Below are 21,753 nucleotides of genomic sequence, written 5' to 3' on the forward strand. Positions count from 1 at the left end.
GCATACCAAATACTCGATGATACGATGAGAGCAACGGGGAGCTCTCACTGCTCAGTTCTGATTCAGATTCTCGTTCGGAATATGAACCCCCCAAAGGCAGCACATCAGGATCTGAATCAGAGGAGGAAGCAGTCCGATCAAAAAGAAGACGGTCTGAACACCAGGCAGCTACCAGCAGTGCCAGTGACGGTAGAACGCAGGAGGAGAGGCCCAGTACAAGCGCTGCTAGGCCCTCAGGAGGAAAGGCCCAGTACAAGTGCACGCCAAAGAATTAGGGCCCAAACCCATTGTGGCTGCCTTCTACCACAGGGTCAGCCATGATCCCCCCTTTTACAGCACAGCCAGGTGTGCAGGTCAACACTGCAGGTTTTTCCTAATTTGATTTTTTAAATTTTATTTTTCCCTGACGAATTAGTTCAAGGCATCGTGGACCAAACCAATCTTTTTTGGCTAACAATTCATTGCAACCAACCCCAGCTCCAGCTATCCCCGCCCTTTTGAATGGAGACCCCTAAGAGTGGTGGAGATTAAATTGTTTTTAGGCCTAACGCTCAATATGGGGCTTACAAAAAAAATGAAATGCATAAGTATTGGTCGACCAAACCCATCCACCATATGCCAATTTTTTTATCGGCCATGTCCAGGTCCCGATACGAAATTATAATGCGCTTCCTGCATTTCAGTGACAACTCACAGTGCCCCGCCCCCCAAAAAAATCACCCAAACTTTGATAAACTATATAAAATTCACCCCCTAATTATTTTTTTTACCAAGAAGTTTGCCGAACTTTATGTCCCTGACAAAAACATATCTGTGGACTAATCCCTGGTGCATTTCACAGGCCGGCTGGGAATCAAGCAGTTTATACGGCTTGAAGCTCAACAAGCTCTGTGAAAGTGCCACCGGTTATGTGCACTCGTTCCGCGTGTACGAAGGCAAAGATTCCCAGCTCCAGCCCCCTGAGTGTCCATTGTACATGGGAATAAGCTGGAAAAATTGTTTGGGAGTTGGCATTCCCACTCGTCCAAAAAGGGTATCATATTTACATGGACAACTATTACACCAGTTTGCCCCTTCTCCGCCACCTATACCTAAAAAAAATAAAACTTTGGCCTGTGGTACAACAAGGAAAAACCGAAAGGGCTTCCCACAGCGTCTTGTCACCACAACCATTCAAAGGGGGAATCGACAAGCTTGAGGAACGAGGAAGTGTTGGCTGTGAAGTGGAGGGATAGGAAAGATGTGTACATCATGTCCACCATCCACAGTGACACCTCAGTGGAACTTCGCAGAAGACGTGGCCCCGTTCGCAAGCCTTCCTGTATCATCCTGTATCATCGAGTACAATGAATTCATGGGGGGGGGGGGGTGGATTTAAATGATCAAATGTTGCAGCCCTATCTTTCAACTTTTCAAATCCCTCTTGTACAAAAAAGTCGCAATTTACATCATCTACCAAAAATCAATGGAAACACCCACCACCTTCATAAGGTTTATTGAAGACATTGTCACTGCCCTGATCTACCAACAAGTATCCCCCCCAGAAAGCATTCGCTCCAATTGTGTCAGCAGACTACATGTGTGCCATTTTCCACCAAGAGGATCCGGAAGACGACGCCAAAAAAAATGTCGGGTGTGCACCAAAAGAGGAATTAGAAAAGACACCAGCTTCCATTGTCCCGACTGTCCCCCCCAACCTGGCCTTTGCATCGGAGAATGCTTCAAGCGATATCACACTCTCGAAAACTATTAGCCCATATTTCTAATACTGCCATTTCCCTGTTTTCAATTTCTGTCCTGAATATTTCCCTGCCTCAACCAACCATATCATTGTCTTCCATGTGAACTGACCCTGGCCTGTTTCTCGACTATGCCTCTGCCTACTGTCTGCATTGTTTATCCGCCATATTTCTGCCTTTCACGTGAACTGACCCTGGAATGTATCGACTATGCCTCTCCCTACCGTCTATTTCTGCCTTTTACCTGCACTGAACTTGGCCAGTTGACCATGTTCTTACCTGCCCCTTGGACTGATCTTTCACCCTGCTACACAGGGGTCTCACATATGTGAGGGGCTCCAGAATAGTGTTCTGAGTAAAGAAAAACAGTTTTTGGTTTTCTGTGTTCCCAGAACAGGGTCTGGATGTCCGGAGACTTCAAAGCGATTTGGGTGGGAGAAGCCTCTACCCCTGTCCCCATTCTTTCCTGACCAATGCCCTAAGCTTGATGGTCCTGCCTGCTCCCTGGACAAATACTGTGGCTGTGCTGACCACACCTCTGCCTTCTGCATGTACTAACTATGGACAGTATTCCTGCCTGCTGCATGGATGATCCTTTGATCCTTTTGCTGCTGCTGACCACATCCCTGCCTGCTATCTGGACCAGTGCTTTGGCTGTGCTGACATCTCTACCTGTACTGACTATTTCTGCCTGCTGCCTGTTTTGCTGTCGCTATCCACGTTCCTGCCTGCTGCCTGGACCGATGCTTTCCTCTGTGGACCACTGCACTACTAAAACCGCAGGTAATCTTTTCTTTACCCTTTGCTCAGCAGAATGTATTTTGGTTTGTAATTGGTATGTACAGTACATGCTATGTGTTAGAAATATGAAGGGCCTTCAACAATGTGATAGGTTGGCAGGAATTTATGTGTGTAATTTATGCTCCTAGAACACCTGTCAGTGCTACTTGGATGTTGGGCCTCTGTATGTGGCCAGGCTGTGTAAAAGTCTCACACATGTGGTATCACCATACTCAGGAGGAGTAGCAGAATGTATTTGGGGTGTCCTTTTTGCTATGTACATGCTACGTGTTGAAAATATCTTATAAATGGACAACATTGTATAAAAAAAAAAAAAAAAAATTAAAAAAAAAGTGTTTTCATTTTTTTTCCACATTTTCCAAAAACTGGAAAAAAACAAACCGTTCAAAAGACTCATTATGCCTCATAGATTATACGTTGGGGTGTTAGCTTTCCAAAATGGGGTAATTTTGTGGCCGTTTCCATTGTCCTGGTGCTCCAGGGTCTTCAAAACTGTAATAGGTGGTTGAGAAATGAGATGTGTAATTTATGCATGTAAAACGCCTGACGGTGCTACTTCAATGTTGGACCTCTGTATGTGGCCAGGCTGTGTAAAAGTCTCACACATGTGGTATCACTATACACAGGAGTAGCAGAATGTATTTTGGGGTGTCATTGCAAGTATGCGTGTGCTGTGTGAGAGAAATAACTTGTTATGACAATTTTGTGCAAAAAAAAAAAAAATGTTCCCAAGAATTGTGGGAAAAAATTACAACTTCAGAAAACTCACCATGCCTCTTACTAAATACCTTGGAATGTCTGCTTTCCAAAAAGGGGTAATTTGAGGGGTATTTGTACTTTCCTGGCTTGTTAGGGTCTCAAGAAATGAGATAGGCCTTCAGTATATCAGGTGTGATCAGATGTGATCATTTTTCAATGATTTGCACCATAGCTTGTAGACTTTATAACTTTCACAGAGACCAAATAATATACACTAATTTGGGTTATATTTACTAAAGATATGTAGCAGTATACATTTTGTCCCAAATTTTATGAAAAAAAATTACTTATTTGCAAAATTTTACAATAGAAACCAAAAAAAGTGTTTTTTTTTCAAAAATTTCTCTGTTTTTTCGCTTATATTGCAAAAAATAAAAAACCCAGCGGTGATTAAATACCACCAAAAGAAAGCTCTGTTTGTGAGAAAAAAATGATAAAGATTTGGTTTGGGTACAGTGTAGCATGACTGAGTAATTGTCATTCAAAGTGTGAGAGCGCTGAAAGCTAAAAATTTGGTCTGGGAAGGAAGGGTGTATAAAAGCCCTGTATTGAAGTGGTTAAACATCTCCCACAGCTGATAAAAAAACAACCTGATCCAAGAAAGTACATGTCTTTTTCGGAGGATCAACATTAGGTGTCAATTTCAACCATAAGGTAGGGGGTTTAGTATAAATAAACTGATGTCTGCTGGGTAGAATTTTAGATAGATCATTGTCTTTTAGCAGAAGATGCCAATATTTAGAAATGATTTTTTCCACCTGTCTAGTAAGAAGTATGAATCGAGACGATCTGTTCAAGAAAAAGGCGGTCACTGAGAGGGATTTTGGTATCGCTTTTATGACTGTTTATACCCGCCAACATAGACAGGTGGAAAAAATCATTTCTAAATATTGACATCTTCTGCTAAAAGACAATGATCTATCTAAAATTCTACCCAGCAGACCTCAGTTCATTTATACTATACCCCCTACCTTACAGTTGAAATTGGCACCTAATGTTGTTGATCCTCTGAAAAAGACATGTACTTTCTTGGATCAGGTTGTTTTTTTTTTTTAGCTGTGGGAGATGTTTTATGTGCAGAACATCCAAACATAGGGTGAGGAAAACCACTGAATTCACAGCCTGGTCCTCTGGCGAGTCCTTTAAAATGAACAAGTTCATTACGTGTGGCACCCACGTCACGTACCTTTTTGTCCTGCCCATGTGGGCTACAGTACGTGGGAAGGACCACCAGAGCTTTGGGAGTCAGATTAAGGGAACACGCTAATAGGATCAAAAAGGCATTTAAACATCACAGCTTGTCCAACCATTTCAGACCATTCCACAGAAGGGACCCTAGTGGGCTCACCTTCTGTGGTATAGATAGAGTTGAGGGACACTGGAGAGGTGGTAATCTCAAGCGAGCCATAACCTAAATGAGACCCAGTGGATCCATCGTCTCAAAACGATGAGCCTCTTGGGGTTAAATATTGAATTGGATCTAAATTGCTTCCTGTCCAATTTCTAGAAGTATTTTTTACTGTGACATTCATTTTATTGTGCCATTGATTTTCCAATTTTCTCCCATCTTCCTTTTTTCTACATTTTTATTAATATTTGTTTCTTTTTCATTTTTTATTCTATATTATTTATTATTTTTTAATTTTATTTTTATTTATATTTATTTTTTCATTTATATTTTTATTTTTATTTTCATTTTCATATTTATTTTTTATTTTTATTTTTATTTTCATTTTCAATTTATTTTTATTCCTATTCTCCTTTTCTCGAATTTATAATGTTTTGAAGTCTGCATTGATCCTCTGGAAGTATTTGTTTGATTTATCAAACCAACAAAATGGCGTTTTAGTCTCTCCTATGGATTGTGCTCTATCCCTACGAGCGACTCTTTTGTCCCACCAACAAAATGGCCGCTATGCCAAATTTGATTGGTCCCTTGGAGGGGCATTTCTTCTCTGCCCCCTATTTAAGATGGCTCAGCTAGCCGGAAATTAGGTCCTTGATGACGCCCTGTGGGAGGGCGAAACGTTGAGGCTATTTCCGGTATCACTGACGTCACTTCCGGTCCAGTGGAACGCACGCCAGGAACGGCGTTTTTACACCCACAGCTCCATGTTTGAGGCTTGTTTTATCTCACTTGTTGTAAGTACCCACTCCCTTTTACAATAAAACCTTTTTTAATGGTACTTCACTATCAGTTCCCTTCTGTTTTTACTGCTGGGTACCTGTTGTTTCTGGCTGAGAAACTTCATAAAGGAATTCTGGACCTGAAGACTTATGACCATATCCGTCATCCCAGGATTTCTTTACCAAGCTTTAAATGACCGACCAGACTGAAAAGCTGTGGGTCGTTCTGATCTGGTGAGTGGGGATACATGAGGGGGTGTTGCACACCTGAATTTTTCTGAAGCACCTTACATTTCCTTCACTTTGGATTGGAGCATCTTTAGTCACTTAATTTGGACTTTATTTTACTTATTGTATTTGGACTTTGTTTCCTTTTTGGCCAATATATTTTCACTTATTGTGTTTGTGAGCGCTATATTTATATGTTTTTCAAGTGATTAGCACTTTGTGTATAGCAGTTGCATTTTGTATTTTTATTTTTTGTTGCTTGATACACCATTAGCGCGAGCTTATATATTTAGTATATATTTTCACCAAGACAGTTCCTGTTCTCCCAATGTGGCCCAGAAAGGTCAAAAGGTTGGACACCCCTGCAAGTATTGCACCCATGATCAGCAGACCACAAGTGCAATGCCAGACTCCTGCAGACTCTCAGTACGTCGCTGTCTGCCTATATCTCCAATATTGGGAGGCAGGTCCTGCACTCCAGGAAGACCAATGAACTACGAGAGTGCTTACCTGCTCCCTCACAGTTCATTGAGCACCTACAAGCTGTCTGTCGCAATGGCTGACGGTACTTGTAGTTAATTCATTCACAGAACTCTGAATGAATGACATGGCTGTGTGGGTGGAGCCCATGGCTGTGTTGTATTTGAATTATCACAGCAAGTGCAGGAAGAAGATCCCCTGCCCGCTATTACAATGGAGGATCGGGGTGTCGGCAGGTGCTTTAGTAACATGTTACATGTTACACCCTGGTAATACCCAGTAAGTGGCGGTTCACACAGGGGCGGCACGACTTGCGACCTGCACACGATTTCAGCGGCGACTTGCAAAACGACTTCTGTATAGAAGTCAATGCAAGTCGCCTGAAGTTGCCCCAAAAATACTACAGGAACCTTTTTCTAAGTCGGAGCGACTTGGGTCGCTCCTATTAGAATGGTTCCGTAGTACAGAACGGGAGGCGACTTGTCAGGCGGCTAGGTCGCCTGACAAGTCGCCCCTATGTGAACCGGCACTAACATGTTACTAAAAGGTGAACTTATCCTTTTAAGAATAATTGTGCTTTCAGTTCAGCTCGTAGGAAGTTGAATTGACACTGTATTTCTGGCAAGATCAGCAGGTATTTTCTTTGCTGAAAATGTTTTCAGCCGGAGAAAATTAAAACTAACATTTTTGTTATACTGTATCTGTTGGTTAACCACTTCCCGACCGGCGCACGCCGATGTACGTCAGCAGAATGGCACGGCTGGGCAAATGGTCTTACAGGTACGTCCATTTGAATTCCCCGCCGTGCCATTGCGTGCGCGCTGCCGGCTGGGAGCTCCGTGAGTCGGGTCGCAGGTCCCGCGGACTCGATCGCCGCAGGGATACCCGCGATCGCCTCACGGAGAGGACGAACAGGGAGATGCTGATGTAAACAGCATCTCCCCGTTCTGTCTAGCGACAAGTGTCACTGATCACTGCTCCCTGTAATCGGGAGCAGTGATCAGCGTAGTGACACACACAGCCCATCCCCCCTACAGTTAGAATCACTCCCCTAGGACATACTTAACCCCTCCCCGCCCCCTAGTGGTTAACCCCTTCACTGCCAGTGTCATTTACACAGTAATCAGTGCATTTTTAATCACACTGATCGTAAATGACAATGGTCCCAAAAATGTGTCAAAAATGTCCGACATGTCCGCCATAATGTCGCAGTCACAATAAAAATTGCTGATCACCGCCATTACTAGTAAAAAAAAAAAATATATTAATAAAAATGCCATAAAACTATCCCCTATTTTGTAAACGCTATAACTTTTGCGCAAACCAATCAAACGCTTATTGCGATTTTTTTAAATTTTTTTTTTACCAAAAATATGTAGAAGAAGACGATCGGCCTAAACTGAGGAAAAAAAATGTTTTTTTATATATTTTTGGGGAATATTTATTATAGCAAAATTTAAAAAATAATGCGTTTTTTTTCAAAATTGTCGCTCTTATTTTGTTTATAAAAAATAAAAATCGCAGAGGTGATCAAATACCACCAAAAGAAAGCTCTATTTGTGGGAAAAAAAGGACGTCAATTTTGTTTGAGAGCCACGTCGCACGACCACGCAATTGTCAGTTAAAGCGATGCAGTGCCGAATCGCAAAAATTGCTCTGGTCAGGAAGGGGGTAAAATCTTCCGGGGCTGAAGCGGTTAAGTGCATTAAAATATCTAATGACTGAGTTGGGCTGTGAATACTTCATGTGTTACCTTAATCAATCCTTCAAATTTATATGTTGCACTTCAGAACACTACCCGGTGCAAAATTTCTTGACACTTTAGAATAAATGCAAATATAAAAGCCCAGTAGTTCCCCCAATGTGTTTTAGCCGTAGGGGCCTTAATCACTCTGGCCAGGAAAAAAGCTGATTGAACCCAGACTATGGGTGATCGGCTTCTGCAGAGTGTAGGGGTGACATTAGGGACCCTGCTGTCTCCCTAAACAGAACTGTCACCTGTACTATGTTATCACATAATGGTCAGTAATAAAGTTAGGTTAAAAAAAAAAGTTTGGGTTGTGCCCAGCGAGATTTCAGTTCTGCCCTCCAAGCTGGCCCTTCCATCATTGATGTGCCCTGCCTGTCCGGCAGCCGCTAAACTCCTTCCCTGCCCCTGCACGCAATCACAGCAGGGAGAAGGAGACGGCAGCCTGTAGGCTGGAGCAGTGGGAGGAGAAGTGGTAGAGAGAAAAGAGCCAGGAGAAGCCGAAGGTGCACTGTATTGTGCTTTTGCCACCTGTCAAAAGAGCGCTGGTCTATACAGCGCAGGATTGCTCTTACTGTAGAAGATTGCACTGTACACACACACACCACCCCCTATCCACATTTCCTGCTGCCGGGAGGTGAGCAGCCCTTGGAGGAGATAGGGTGCGGTGTGTGTGTACAGTGTGAACTACAGTAAGAGCGATCCTGTGCTGTATAGATGAACACTCTTCCGACAGGAGGCAAGAGCACACCACAGCGCACCTCCTCCTGGCTTTGTAGTGGCTTCCCCCTATAAGTTGGTGGAGGGGGATGGGTGGCTATCTGTGCTGGGAAGTGTAATAGGGTTTTGGGGAGGGGGGGGATATGTGCTTGAGCCAGAAGATGGGGTGTTTTTGCTAGGAGGGGGGTGGGGGATTAGTGCTGATGGGGAATTTAGGTAGAGAAGAAAAATTTGTGCTGGGAAGGTAATTTAGAGGGGTTATGCTAGGAGAGGGGATTTGTGGGAATTTGTCCTAGGAGGGGGATTGAAGAAAAAAGATTTGTGCTGGGGGGAATTTGGGCTAATAGGAGGGGTTGGGGGGGGGATTTGTGCTGGCGGGAGGGGGGATTGGAGGAGAAGAGTTGAGCTAGGATACAAAGTTTGAGAAGAAAGAGGATGCGTCCTAGATAGGGTGATTTTCTTTAATCTTACATCATGGGACACAGAGCCATAGTAATTACTATGTGGGCTACAGTTCACCTTCAGGTGCTGGACACTGGCACACCCTAAACAGGAAGTTGCCTCCCTATATAACCCCTCCCATACCGTTGAGTATCTCAGTTTTTTTTGCCAGTGTCTAAGGTGTTGGTCACGAGTGAAGATGTGCTGTGCTCCACTGGAGCAATCCTTGCTGGGGCTAGCTATGCAGCCGGATCCATTCAAAGTGTCTTTTAGGCCAAATTGGTGCCGGGCCTCGTATCCGAAGAAACAAGGTTTTGCTTGTAAAATGCTTCTCTTTTTAGAGAGCTGGACCCCGGGATCCAGTACTTTTGGTATTAAGGCTATAAAGTTTTACTGGCGGGGTGCTGTTACAGGTCCAGGATTGTGGGTTCCTTGAGGGTCCCCGGTTCCTGAAGGTCTGTTAACAGAACCCACCGTGAAGGGTGAAGATTGGGTCTGTTGGTTTTACCACAGAAAACCCTGGGGCAGGAAACGTAAGTGGAGTGTTTGGGTTCACTAAAGCCTCCTCAAGCTGTGCATGCCTTTTCCTGTCCATTCATTGTTGGAAAAACTTTTTTGTATCTGAGAGGATCACCCAGATAAGCATTATTTTCCCTCCTAAAAAGTTTTCACACTTTATCCTATAGTGGAGGAAATTCACTAAGTAGGGTATACCAGCAATTAACACTGCTATATCCTCTGTGAATAAGGGTTTGACTTGTCTGGCAGACAATGCTCAAATGCTTGGGGATCCAACGGATAAAAAGTTGGAATTCCTATTAAAAGAAAAAAAAGACCTTTTTCTCTGGCAGATTGAGTGTCTCAGCCTGCGCTGACAGTAATTGCTTAATCGTTCAGAGACCAGTTTAAACAGGTGTTCAAGGTTATCAGGTTATCAGGTGCTCAGCAGGTCCAGGATCTGGCAGCTTTATGTTTGCAATAGTTGCTGTGAGAGATTCTACCCTTCAGGCCTTGCGCCCTTCGCTAAGCACCAAGCAAAAGCTCCTGGCTAGTCTTTTTTTTTTTTTTTTGCAGTGAAACAGCTATTTGGGGATGTTTTTGATACTACATCCACAGAAATTCTAGTGGAAAATGTACCCCTTTTGTCATTTAAAAAAAGGAGTAAATGTATTTTTGTTTTAAAGCTCCTTCTGTGCCAGGGGCAGCAGCCTCCAGGCAGTCATGACTGCTTCCGCCGTCAGGTTCAAAAGAGGTCTTGGGGAAGGAAACCTACAAGATACTGAAGCCTCCTTATGAGGAGGTGCCCCCGCTTGCTCAATAGGGGGAATTATGCAGTTTTCAAGGATCTGGCAGGAAGAGTGTCAAGAATGGGGGACTTTCTCAATAGCTCCAAGGTACAAACAGGAGTTCCAAGAGTTCCCGTCTCCTCGTTTTCTCAGCTCAAACGTTCCTAAGGACCTAGAGAAAAAAGTCTTTCTCTCAAGCATTGGACCATCTTTTGGCAAAAAGTGATCATGGTGGCCCCCATGTAAGAGCAGAGGTTGGAGTTTAGTTCAATCCAAATGGACATTCTGGATCTCAAAAAATCTAAATTGAATTCCTGATTATAACCACTCTTTTTTCGCATGGAGTCAATCCAATCAGTTATCTCCATCCTACAAGGAGGAGAACTTCTGGCGTCAATCGACGTCAAAGATGCATACCTCCATATGCCTATTTCCTCGCTCACTTGTAATATCTACTTTTCAAGGTGGAAAATCTTCATTTTCAGTGTGTAGCTCTGTTTTCCGGTCTAGCTATTGCACCTTGAGTGTTTACAAAGGTTCTGGCCCCTTTTCTAGCCAGATTAAGGGCCCAAGGTATAACGATTATCTCTTCTTAATGGTCCAGTCGGTAGCCCGCTTAGACCAAAGTATGGTCATCACATTCAACTACTTGGAATATCTAGGTTGGATTCTCAACCTAGGAGAAATCTTCTTTAAAACCATGAAGAAGGCTAAAATACTTGGGTCTGATCATAGGTACACCCAGAAAAGGGTATTCTTGCCCCAGGCAAAGATCAGCGCCATAAAGGAACTGATTTAGGTGGTCCAAGCAAGATGAATTCTTCTATTCAACTTTGCATGAGGTTGTTGGGAAAGATGGTGGCTTCGTTCAAGGCCGTTCCTTATGCTCAGTTCCATTTGAGACTGCTGCAAAACAGTATCCTATCAGCTTGGAACAAAGGGTTCAAGCTCTAGATTCCCAATGTGTCTGACTCCAAAGCCTATGGCCACATCACCCTGAAAGCACCCGATCTCGTCAGATCTTGGAGGCTAAGCAGGGTCGGGCCTGGTTAGTACTCGGATGAACCACCTGAAATACCAGGTGCTGTAAGCTGGGTATGCCCAGTTTATGGTTAATATCCAAAAATCTGCAAGGGGAAAAAAATCCTTCCTTCAGTTACCATGGAATTGGCCCAGATCAGACATGGCCTTGCCCATTATCATTCTAGAAATTCAGGCAGAGCACTTGGTTCTGAGGGCCTGAATGTTCATTTTACGGTATTGTCCTGCCAGGATTCAATCCGACTATGCCACAGCAATGGCCTATGTTAATCACCAAGGGGGCACAAGAAGTTGTGCGGCCCAGAGAAAAGTGAATCATATCCGATCCTGGGCAGAAAACAATGTACTTTGCCTATCGGCGCTCTTCATTCTAGAAATAAAAAAATTGGCAGGCGGACTACTTGAGTCGCCAGCAGTTGTTCACAGAGAATGGTTCCTTCACCCTGATATCTTCCTGTCAATAGTTCTAAACAAATTAATGGGGTGGGCAACTACATGGCAAATGAGGTTCAGTGTAGAAAAATGTAAAATAATGCATTTGGGTGGCAAAATTATGAATGCAATCTAAACACTGTGGGGGGGGGGGGGGTCCTAGTAGATGATAGGCTCAGCAATGGCATGCAATGCCAAGCTGCTGCTAACAAAGCAAACAGAATATTGGCATGCATTAAAAAGGGGATCAACTCCAGAGATAAAACGATAATTCTCCCACTCTACAAGACTCTGGTCCGACCGCACCTAGAGTATGCTGTCCAGTTCTGGGCACTAGTCCTCAGGAAGGATGTACTGGAAATGGAGTGAATACAAAGAAGGGCAACAAAGCTAATAAAGGGTCTGGAGGATATTCGTTATGAGGAAAGGTTGCAAGCACTGAACTTATTCTCTCTGGAGAAGAGACGTTTGAGAGGGGATATGATTTCAATATAAAAAAACCATACTGGTGACCCCACAATAGGGATAAAACTTTTTTGCAGAAAAGAGGTTTAACCTTAGACTACGTAGAGGGTTCTTTACTGTAAGAGCGGCAAGGATGGTCTCAGCGGGGGGCATTGATAGTTTCAAAAACTATTAGATAAGCACCTGAACGACAGCAACATACAGGGATATACGATGTAATACTGACATATAATCACACACATATTTTGGACTTGTGTCTTTTTTCAACCTCACCTACTATGTAACTATGTATGTAATATGTCAAAGATGGGGGATCCCAGACATAGATCTGTTTACGTCCAGGTTCAACATAGAAATCGACAACTTGGTGTCAAAAACAAAAGATCCGCTAGCATGCGGAACAGATACCTTGCTATTCCCTTGGAATCGGTTCTCACTGATTTATGCATTCCCTCCTATTCTGCCTGCGTCCATGACTACTTCGCAGGATCAAGCAGGCTAGGGAAGTCGGTGATTCATGTGGCCCCAGCAGGGCCCAGAAAATCTTGGTATGCAGAGATCGTAAAGATGACAGTAGGGGACCCATGGACCCTACCACCACGGCCAGACCTTCTCTTGCAAGGTCCGGTATTCCATCCTACCTTACAAACGCTAAATTTAACCGTTTGGCTATTGAGACCCACACTCTGAAGAAGTGTGGGCTGTCAGGTTCAGTGGTTTCTACCTTGGTTAGTGCAAGGGAGCCGGCCTTCATAATTATATATTATGGAGTCTGGGAAGCATATGTCTCCTGGTGTGAAACCAGGGGTTGGCACCCCAGGAAATAGGTCAAAGGTAAAATCCTTGGCTTTCTGCAGATGGGGTGAGAGATAAAGCTGGCCTTGAGTGCTTTCTAAGGACAGGTCTCGACCTTATCGGTATTATTTCAATGACCACTTGCTTCGCATTCTTTGGTTTGTAACTTTATTCAGGAGTAACACGGCTTAATCTCCGGTTAGGTCACCCCTGAACCCTTGGGACTTGAATTTAGTTTTGTCAGCATTACAAAACAGCCTTTTTTTGGGCCGATACGACATATACCCTTGGTCCTATTTGATAAGGAAACTATTTTTTTCTGGTAACCATATCTGCTGCAAGAAGGGTATCAGAATTGGCTGCTCTTTCTTGTAAAGAGCCATATTATTATTGTTTTCAAGGATAAGGTAGTATTATGTCCTCACTCTAATTTTTTACTGAAGGTAGTATCAGGTTTTTTATCTAAACCAGGATATTGTACCCAAATTTTTTTCCAGAACCCTGTTCTATGGAAGAAAAATCACTACATTCTCTTGATGTGGTGAGAGCAGTCAAAGTCTACTTAAAGGCGACGGCTCAGATTCGGAAAATGGATGTTTTGTTCATGTTGCCTAAAGGTCCTAAAAGAGGACAGGCAGCATCGAAATCTACTATTTCTAAATGGATTTGACAAGTAATCGTTCAAGCTTATGGTTTAATCGATTGCCGCCATATGACGTCCTCGCCTTCCCGGCCCACAAAGGGGCGCGCCTGCCGTGCCACTGGAGACCCGATGCGCGTGCCCGGTGGCCGCGATGTCATCCGGGCACTCGCGACTGCCCGGTAACAGAGCAGGACCGTGGATCTGTGTGTGTAAACACACAGATCCACATCCTGTCAGAGGAGAGGAGACCAATGGTGTGTTCTCAGTACAGAGGAACACCAATCGGTCTCCTCCCCTTGTGAGTCCCCTCCCCCCACAGTTAGAATCACTCCCTAGGAAACATAATTAAGCCCTCGATCACCCCCTAGTGTTAACCCCTTCCCTGCCAGTCACATTTACACAGTAATCACTGCATTTTTATATATATTTTGCAATATATATATATTTTTTTCTTTTTTTACCAAAAATATGTGGCAGAATACATATCGGCCTAAATGGAGGAAAAAATTTGTTTAAAAAAAAAAATATATATATATATATATTTATTAAAGCAAAAAGTAAAAAATATTGTGTTTTTTTTTTTTTTTTTCAAACTTGTCACTCTTATTTTGTTTATAGCGCAAAAAATAAAAACCGCATGGGTGATCAAATACCACCAAAAGAAAGCTCTATTTGTGGGGGGAAAAAATGATAAAAATTTAATTTGGGTACAGTGTTGCATGACCGCACAATTGTCATTCAAAGTGTGACAGCGCTGAAAGCTGAAAAATGGCTTGGGCAGGAAGGGGGTGAAAGTGCACTGTATTGAGGTGATTAAAGAGGTAGTTTCTCCCCTCTCAAATCAAAGCGCACTCCTCTAGGGCTGTTAGTGCTTCGTGGGCAGTGCATCACCAAGCCTCCATGGCTCAAATCTGCAAGGCCGCAATTTGGTCTTCAATCCATACATTTACCAGATTCTATCAGGTGGATGTAAAAAGACATGAGGATGTCGCTTTTGGGCGCAGTGTACTGCAGGCAGCAGTATAAGTCCTCTGATCTCATGGTGCCCTACTTTTGTTGTCTCCCTCCCTTCAGATGACATTGCTCTGGGACATCCCACATAGTAATTACTATGGCTCTGTGTCCCATGATGTACGATTAAAGAAAATAGGATTTTTATAACAGCTTGCCTGTAAAATCCTTTTCTTTTGCAGTACATCACGGGACACAGGTCCCGCCCCTCTTTCAAGTATACATGTGTATTGCTTTGCTACAAAACTGAGATACTCCCGGTATGGGAGGGGTTATATAAGGAGGCAACTTCCTGTTTAGGATGTGCCAGTGTCCAGCACCTGAAGGTAGACTATAACCCACATAGTAATTACTATGGCTCTGTGTCCCGTGATGTACATCAAAAGAAAAGAATTTTACAGGTAAGCTGTTATAAAAATCCTATTTTTTGGGGTGAGGGAGATTTGCGCTAGGAGGGGGGATTCAGGTGGGGTTTGAGTTGGGGGTGGGATTGGGGGGGGGGGTTTTGGGAGGGGGATTAGAACCGGGAGTTGATAGAATATGTGGAGAATTTTGGCTTGCAGGCGGAATTTATATTTTTTTAAGTATGACAGAATGTTTGTGTCCACTAATAATGATTTTCATGTACCATTTTTTTCACTCCATAAGACTCATCCCCCCACCCCAAAAATGTCTCTGTGTCTTATGGAGCGAATACTGACCAGGCACCGCCGCTGCCGTGTAGTATGGCCACATAGATCCAGAGCTCCGCTCTGCACCAGGGAATCGGCTTCAACATCATAGCCCAGGACCTCTCCAACAGCGATCCATCTAGCCTCCTGGCATGCTCATACCTTGCTGACTGTCCGGACATGCGGAGATGCCGCCAAGACCCGCCACCGGTGAAAAAATTATCCTGAAAAATAAATAATTTTTTTTGTGAAAATATTGTTTTGATATTTTTACGCAGGGGGGGACCGTCAGGTAGGCTGTACAGGGCCCCGTGATTTCTAACAGTGGCCCTGGCCATAATAATAATAATAATAATAATAATTATTCCACCCATTCCACCTAAGTGGCTGATTGGGTGAGTACACCATAGAGATGAAGGTGGAACTTCTGTCCCTGATCGTCTCATCTCTATTTTTATGTATTTTTTCAAAATAATTGCGTTTTGATAAACTGGTGCACAAATAATACGTGACATAAAAATTGCAACTCTCATAAATATAAATCAAAACAGTGCTGCGCAATTATTAAATGTCCATAAATAGTGGATGTGTGTGAAATTAAATAGAGCTGTGAAAGCAAGACCGGTGGTACACACTCAAGAAGACAAGGATCTCTGATCCAGTGACTGTGATCTCTCCACCACACATGGATGGCCTCTCACCTTAACGATTTGACCTGAAACAGGTCACAAAGCAGAGAACATATAGCAGGTAAGGCAGTCCTAGTAGTGGATTCCACGGATTCAGCGCTCATCAGGGTAAAAAGGTGCCACATATGCAACGAGATAATGACAAATCTAGTGCTCTCTGTATAAAAGTTTATTACCATAAAAACAAAGAGAAACTCACTTACATGCAGCCGCACTCAGATCCGAGTGCCGGCGAAACAGCATGTGATCGTATCAGAGACAGATGACCGCGGGTGACGTCATGCGTTCCTAACCCCCGTACGCGTTATGTCCAAAAGCGGGACTTCCTCAGCGTGGGGAAGTCCCGCCTTTGGATGAAGTGCGGCTGCATGTAAGTGAGTTTCTCTTCGTTTTTATGGTAATAAACTTTTATACAGAAGAGAGCACTAGATTTGTCATTATCTCGTTGCATATGTGGCACCTTTTTACCCTGATGAGCGCTGAATCTGTGGAATCCACTACTAGGACTGCCTTACCTGCTATATGTTCTCTGCTTTGTGACCTGTTTCAGGTCGAATCGTTAAGGTGAGAGGCCATCCATGTGTGGTGGAGGGAATCACAGTCACTGGATCAGAGATCCTTGTTTTCTTGAGTGTGTACCACCGGTCTTGCTTTCACAGCTCTATTTAATTTCACACACACCCACTATTTATGGACATTTAATAATTGCGCACCACTGTTTTGATATTTTATATTTATGAGAGGTGTCATTGAATTTACCTTCAGTGTCTTTATTGTGATTGTGTCCTGTTTGCAGTCTGCGCTAAATATCCTTTACCATTTACATAAAAATTGCAACAACCACCATTTTTTTTTCTCCAGGGCCTTTGCTATAAAAAAATATATAATCTTTGGGGGTTCTAAGTAATTATCTAGTACAAAAAAATGCTAATTTTTACATGTACAGTTATGTGAAAAAGTATTTACTCTTCCCTTCTTTTTTTAATTTTTTCTGCATATTTCTCACATTTAAGTGATTCAAATTATCAAACAAATTTTAATATTACACAAACATAACCCGAGTAAATCCAACATGCAGTTTTGAAATGATTATTTCATTTATTAAGGGAAAAAAGCTGTACAAACCTGTTTTGCCATATGTGAAAAAGTAATTGCCTCCTCCCATGCTGAATCATGAATGAACTGTGATTAACCAAAATTTTTTAGAAAGCCGAGTTAAAATTCACTTGCCACACCCAGGCCTGATTACTGCCAGACCTGTTGAATCAAAAAAATCACATAAATAGAAGCTGTCTGACAAAGTGAAGCACGCTAACAGATCACAAAAAGCCACACATCATGCCACAATCTAAAAAAATTCAAGAACAGATTAGAAACAAAGTAATGTACATGTATTGGTCTAGGAAGGGTTTCAAAGCCATTTCTAAGGCTTTGGAACTCCAGCGAACCACGGGGAGAGCCATTATCCACAAATGGAGATAACTTGGAACATTGGTGAACCTTCCCAGGAGTGGCCAGCCTACAAAAATTACTACAAGAGCATGATAACGACTCATCCAGGATGTCATAAAAGAACCCAGGACAACATCTAAAGAACTGCAGGCCTCACTTGCCTCAGGTAAGACCAGTGTTCATGATTCAAAAATAAGAAAGAGCTGGGAAAAAATGTCATCCATGGGAGAGTTCCAAGGCCAAAGCCACTGCTGACCAAAAAGAACATAAAGGCTCATCTCACATTTACCAAAAAACATCTTGATCATCCCCAAGACTTTTAGGCAAATATTCTGTGGACTGATGAGACAAAAATGTAACTTTTTGGAAGGTGTGCGCCCCGTCCCGTTACATCTGGCATAAAACTAATACAGCATTTCATAACAAGAACATCATACCAATAGTCAGACATGTGGTGGTAGCGTCATGGTCTGGGGCTGCTTTGCAGCTTCATGACCTGGACGACTTACCATAATTGATGGAACCATGAATTCTGAGCTCTACCAGAAAATCCTAAAGGAGAATGTCCGGGTGTCAATTCGTGACCTCAAGCTCAAGTGCACTTGGGTTATGCAGGACAATGATCCGAAACACAACAGCAAGTCTACCTCCAAATGGTTCAAACAAAGCAAAATTTAAGTTTTGTAGTGGCCTAGTCAAAGCCCGGACATAAATCCAATTGAGATGCTGTATCATGACTTTACACAGGCCGTTCATGCTGGAAAACCCTCCAATGTGGCTGAATTAAAACAATTCTGCAAAGAGTGGGCCAAAATTGCTCCACAGCAATGTGAAAGGCTCCTTGCCAGTTATTGCCAACGCTTGATTGCAGTTGTTGCTGTCAAGGGTGGCACAACCAGTTATTTAGGTTTAGGGGCAATTACTTTTTCACATAAAGCCAAGCAGGGTTGGACAGCTTTTTTGCCTTAATAAATGAAACTATCATGTAAAAACTGCATTTTGTATTTACTTGGGTTATCTTTGTGTAATAATAACATTTGCTCGATTATCTGAGTCATTTAAGTGTGACAAATATGCAAAACAAAAAAAAAAATCGGAAAGGGGGCAAATACTTTATTACACAACTGTATGTGAGAAATGTCAGAAAGGGTTTGGGCAACAAGTGGTTAATGTTGATAAAAGTAATATGCACTTGGGGCTAAAAATATGCATACATAATACATTCTAAGAGGAGAACAGCTGAGAGAGTTGATTGAGAAAGATCTGGGTGTTCTGGTGGATCATAGAATTAATAGCAGCAGGCTTTGCCAAGCTACAGTTCTAAATCAATGAAAATATTTTCTTCTATTGGTTGAGCTAGATGGACTTGTGTCTTCTTTTTAACTTGACTAACTATGTAACTACAACTTGTATGTAAACTGAACACCAATGAAATGTGGGGGGGGGGGTCTACACTGATCATTAATGTAATGAAGAGTTTACACTGACCGCCAATCTAAGGGAGAATTTCTACACTGACCATCAATGTTATGGGGGATTTACACTGACCGCCATTGTAAGGGGGGGGGATTTCTGCACTGACCACCACTATAAGAGGAGATTCACACTGACTATCGGTGCAATGGGGGATTTACATTGATCACAAATGTAGGGGTTTCCACACTGGCTACAAATGTAAGGGGTGGAGGAGTTCTACACTGACCAACATGACAAATTATGTAACTTTGTACAGTGCCAACAAATTAAACAGGGATTCTACACTGACCATCCATGTATTGGGGGTTTCTACACTGACCACTAATGTTATAGGGAGTTTACACTGCCCACCAATCTATGGAAGGATTTCTACACTGACCTTCAATGCAATGGGGAATTTCTACTCTGACCACCAATGTAAAAGGGTTTTACACTGACCACCAATCCATGGGAGTATTTCTGGACTGACCTTTAATGCTAATGGGGATTTACACTGACCGCCATTGTTAGGGGGAATTTCAACACTGATCACCAATGAAACAGGGGATTTCACACTGACTACCAGTGTAATGGGGCTTTTAACCACTTAAGCCCCAGACCATTTTGCTGGGCAAAGACCAGAGCACTTTTGCGATTCGGCACTGCGTCGCTTTAACTGACAATTGCGCGGTCGTGCAACGTGGCTCCCAAACAAAATCGAAGTCCATTTTTTCCCACAAATAGAGCTTTCTTTTGGTGGTATTTGATCACCTCTGTGGTTTTTATTTTTTTGCGCTATAAACAAAAATAGAGAGACAATTTTGAAAAAAACGCATTATTTTTTACTTTTTGCTATAATATCCCCAAAAAATATATAAAAAAACAATTTTTTTCCTCAGTTTAGGCCGATATGTATACTTCTACATATTTTTGGTAAAAAAATCGCAATAAGCGTTTTTTGATTGGTTCGCGCAAAAGTTATAGCGTCTACAAAATAGGGGTTAGTTTTATGGCATTTTTATTAATTTTTTTTTACTAGTAATGGCGGCGATCTGCGATTTTTATCATGACTGCGACATTATGGCGGACACATCGGACAATTTTGACGCATTTTTGGGACCATTGTCATTTTTACAGCGATCAGTGCTATAAAATTGCACTGATTACTGTAAAAATTACAATGGCAGTGAAGGGGTTAACCACTAGGGGGCTAGGGAGGGGTTAAGTGTGTCTTGGGGAGTGATTCTAACTGTTAGGGGGCATGGCTACGAGTGACACATCACTGATCATAGCTCCCGATCACAGGGAGCTATGATCAGTGACAGTGTCACTAGGTAGAATGGGGAGATGTTTGTTTACATTAGCATCTCCCCATTCTTCAGCTCCGTGAGACGATCGCGGTTATACCCGCGGCGATCGAGTCCGCGGGACCTGCAATCTTACTCACGGAGCCTACGGCAGGGTCACGCGCACGTGACCACATGGCGGCAAATTCAAAGGGACGTACCTGTACGCCCATTTGCCCAGCCGTGCCATTCTGCCGACGTATATGTACATGGGGCGGTCGGCAAGTGGTTAACCTGACCACTAATGTAACAAAGGTTTTTAAACTCCCCAGCAAAATAATGGGGGATTTTACACTGACTACTAAAGTAATGGGCATATTTACAATGACCACAAATGTAACAGGGACATTTACAGTGCCTACTAGTGTAATGAAGGGATACTACACTGACCACAAATGTAATGGTAAGATATCTACTGACCACCAATATAACAGTTGTGATTACATTGACCACCAATGTAACTGAGACATTTACAGTAAACAGCTCTCTGCTACAACTTAACCAGTGGAGGTCTTCCACTGCTTGCCTAATCTGCCAGGAGCTGACAGGGCATGAGCTAATGCTAAACCCGGCAGAGAAAATGGGGGTGCTTGATTAAATTTTGGGGGGTTTATAACACACCCAAGTCCCCCCTGGCACCACTACTGGACAGCAATAAACTAACATGTTTTGTAGATTTAGACATTTTATTTTTTATTGTATGCATGCAAGTAGCCTAATGTAAATAGAAAGTTATTTTGCATTACTATTGCTTGACTGTCTTATTTTTTACTACGGATCTGGTCACTCATGACTACTAACTATACAGTATGTTGCATTCTTGCTTCTTACTGCTCCAGGAGACAACACAAACAAAGCTAATTATCTCCAGTCATCTTCTAGGACAGCAACCTGAGGCATGATGGTTTCTCCCCTTACAGGAAACAAAATTAGGACAGTTAACCCCTTCATCCCTTAGTTTAGATTGTATTTCCTACCATCCAGGTGTAGTACAATGTTAGTTGTTTTCTTGTCTTGATCAGATGGCCATTTGGGTCAGTGGTCCCTCTCTAAATGCAGATCAGCAAGGCCTGCCTCTGCTTGTGTCTTTTTGCTTGGATCAGAGGCTTCTATTTCTTTTTTTAGGACCTTAGCCCCTGTATGTGGATGGGGGCATAGCCTGAAGCCACTGGCTGGTGGTCCTATCTGCCTAGAAATTTTTAGTTGTAAATGTGGGCGGGAGGGACAACAACAACATAGTAGTCTTAGCATAACCATATACTAGTAAGTCATCAACTCAAGAATAAATGCGGTAGTACTAGAGAGGAAAAATCAGCAATATAGGGTGTTCAAGGATAACCAGTCTGTATTATAACTCTACCAGAACAAAGTAAAAAAATTGTGGTTTATTATACAATGTCCTAAAGTTATCCAGGTAGAAATTAC

The 21,753-nt window shown here is 42.7% G+C and overlaps 1 protein-coding gene and 1 pseudogene across 3 annotated transcripts in view; both read left to right on the top strand.

The window, feature by feature from the left end:
- The window catches only part of LOC141140471 (interferon-induced, double-stranded RNA-activated protein kinase-like), a 303,555-nt gene that overhangs the window by 19,519 nt on the left and 262,283 nt on the right, over positions 1–21,753 (top strand). The window lies entirely within an intron of this gene.
- LOC141141704 (5S ribosomal RNA) lies at positions 11,307–11,421 on the top strand (annotated as a pseudogene).

The sequence above is a fragment of the Aquarana catesbeiana genome, linkage group LG04 (assembly GCF_042186555.1).
Source record: "Aquarana catesbeiana isolate 2022-GZ linkage group LG04, ASM4218655v1, whole genome shotgun sequence".
Classification (NCBI taxonomy): domain Eukaryota; kingdom Metazoa; phylum Chordata; class Amphibia; order Anura; family Ranidae; genus Aquarana; species Aquarana catesbeiana.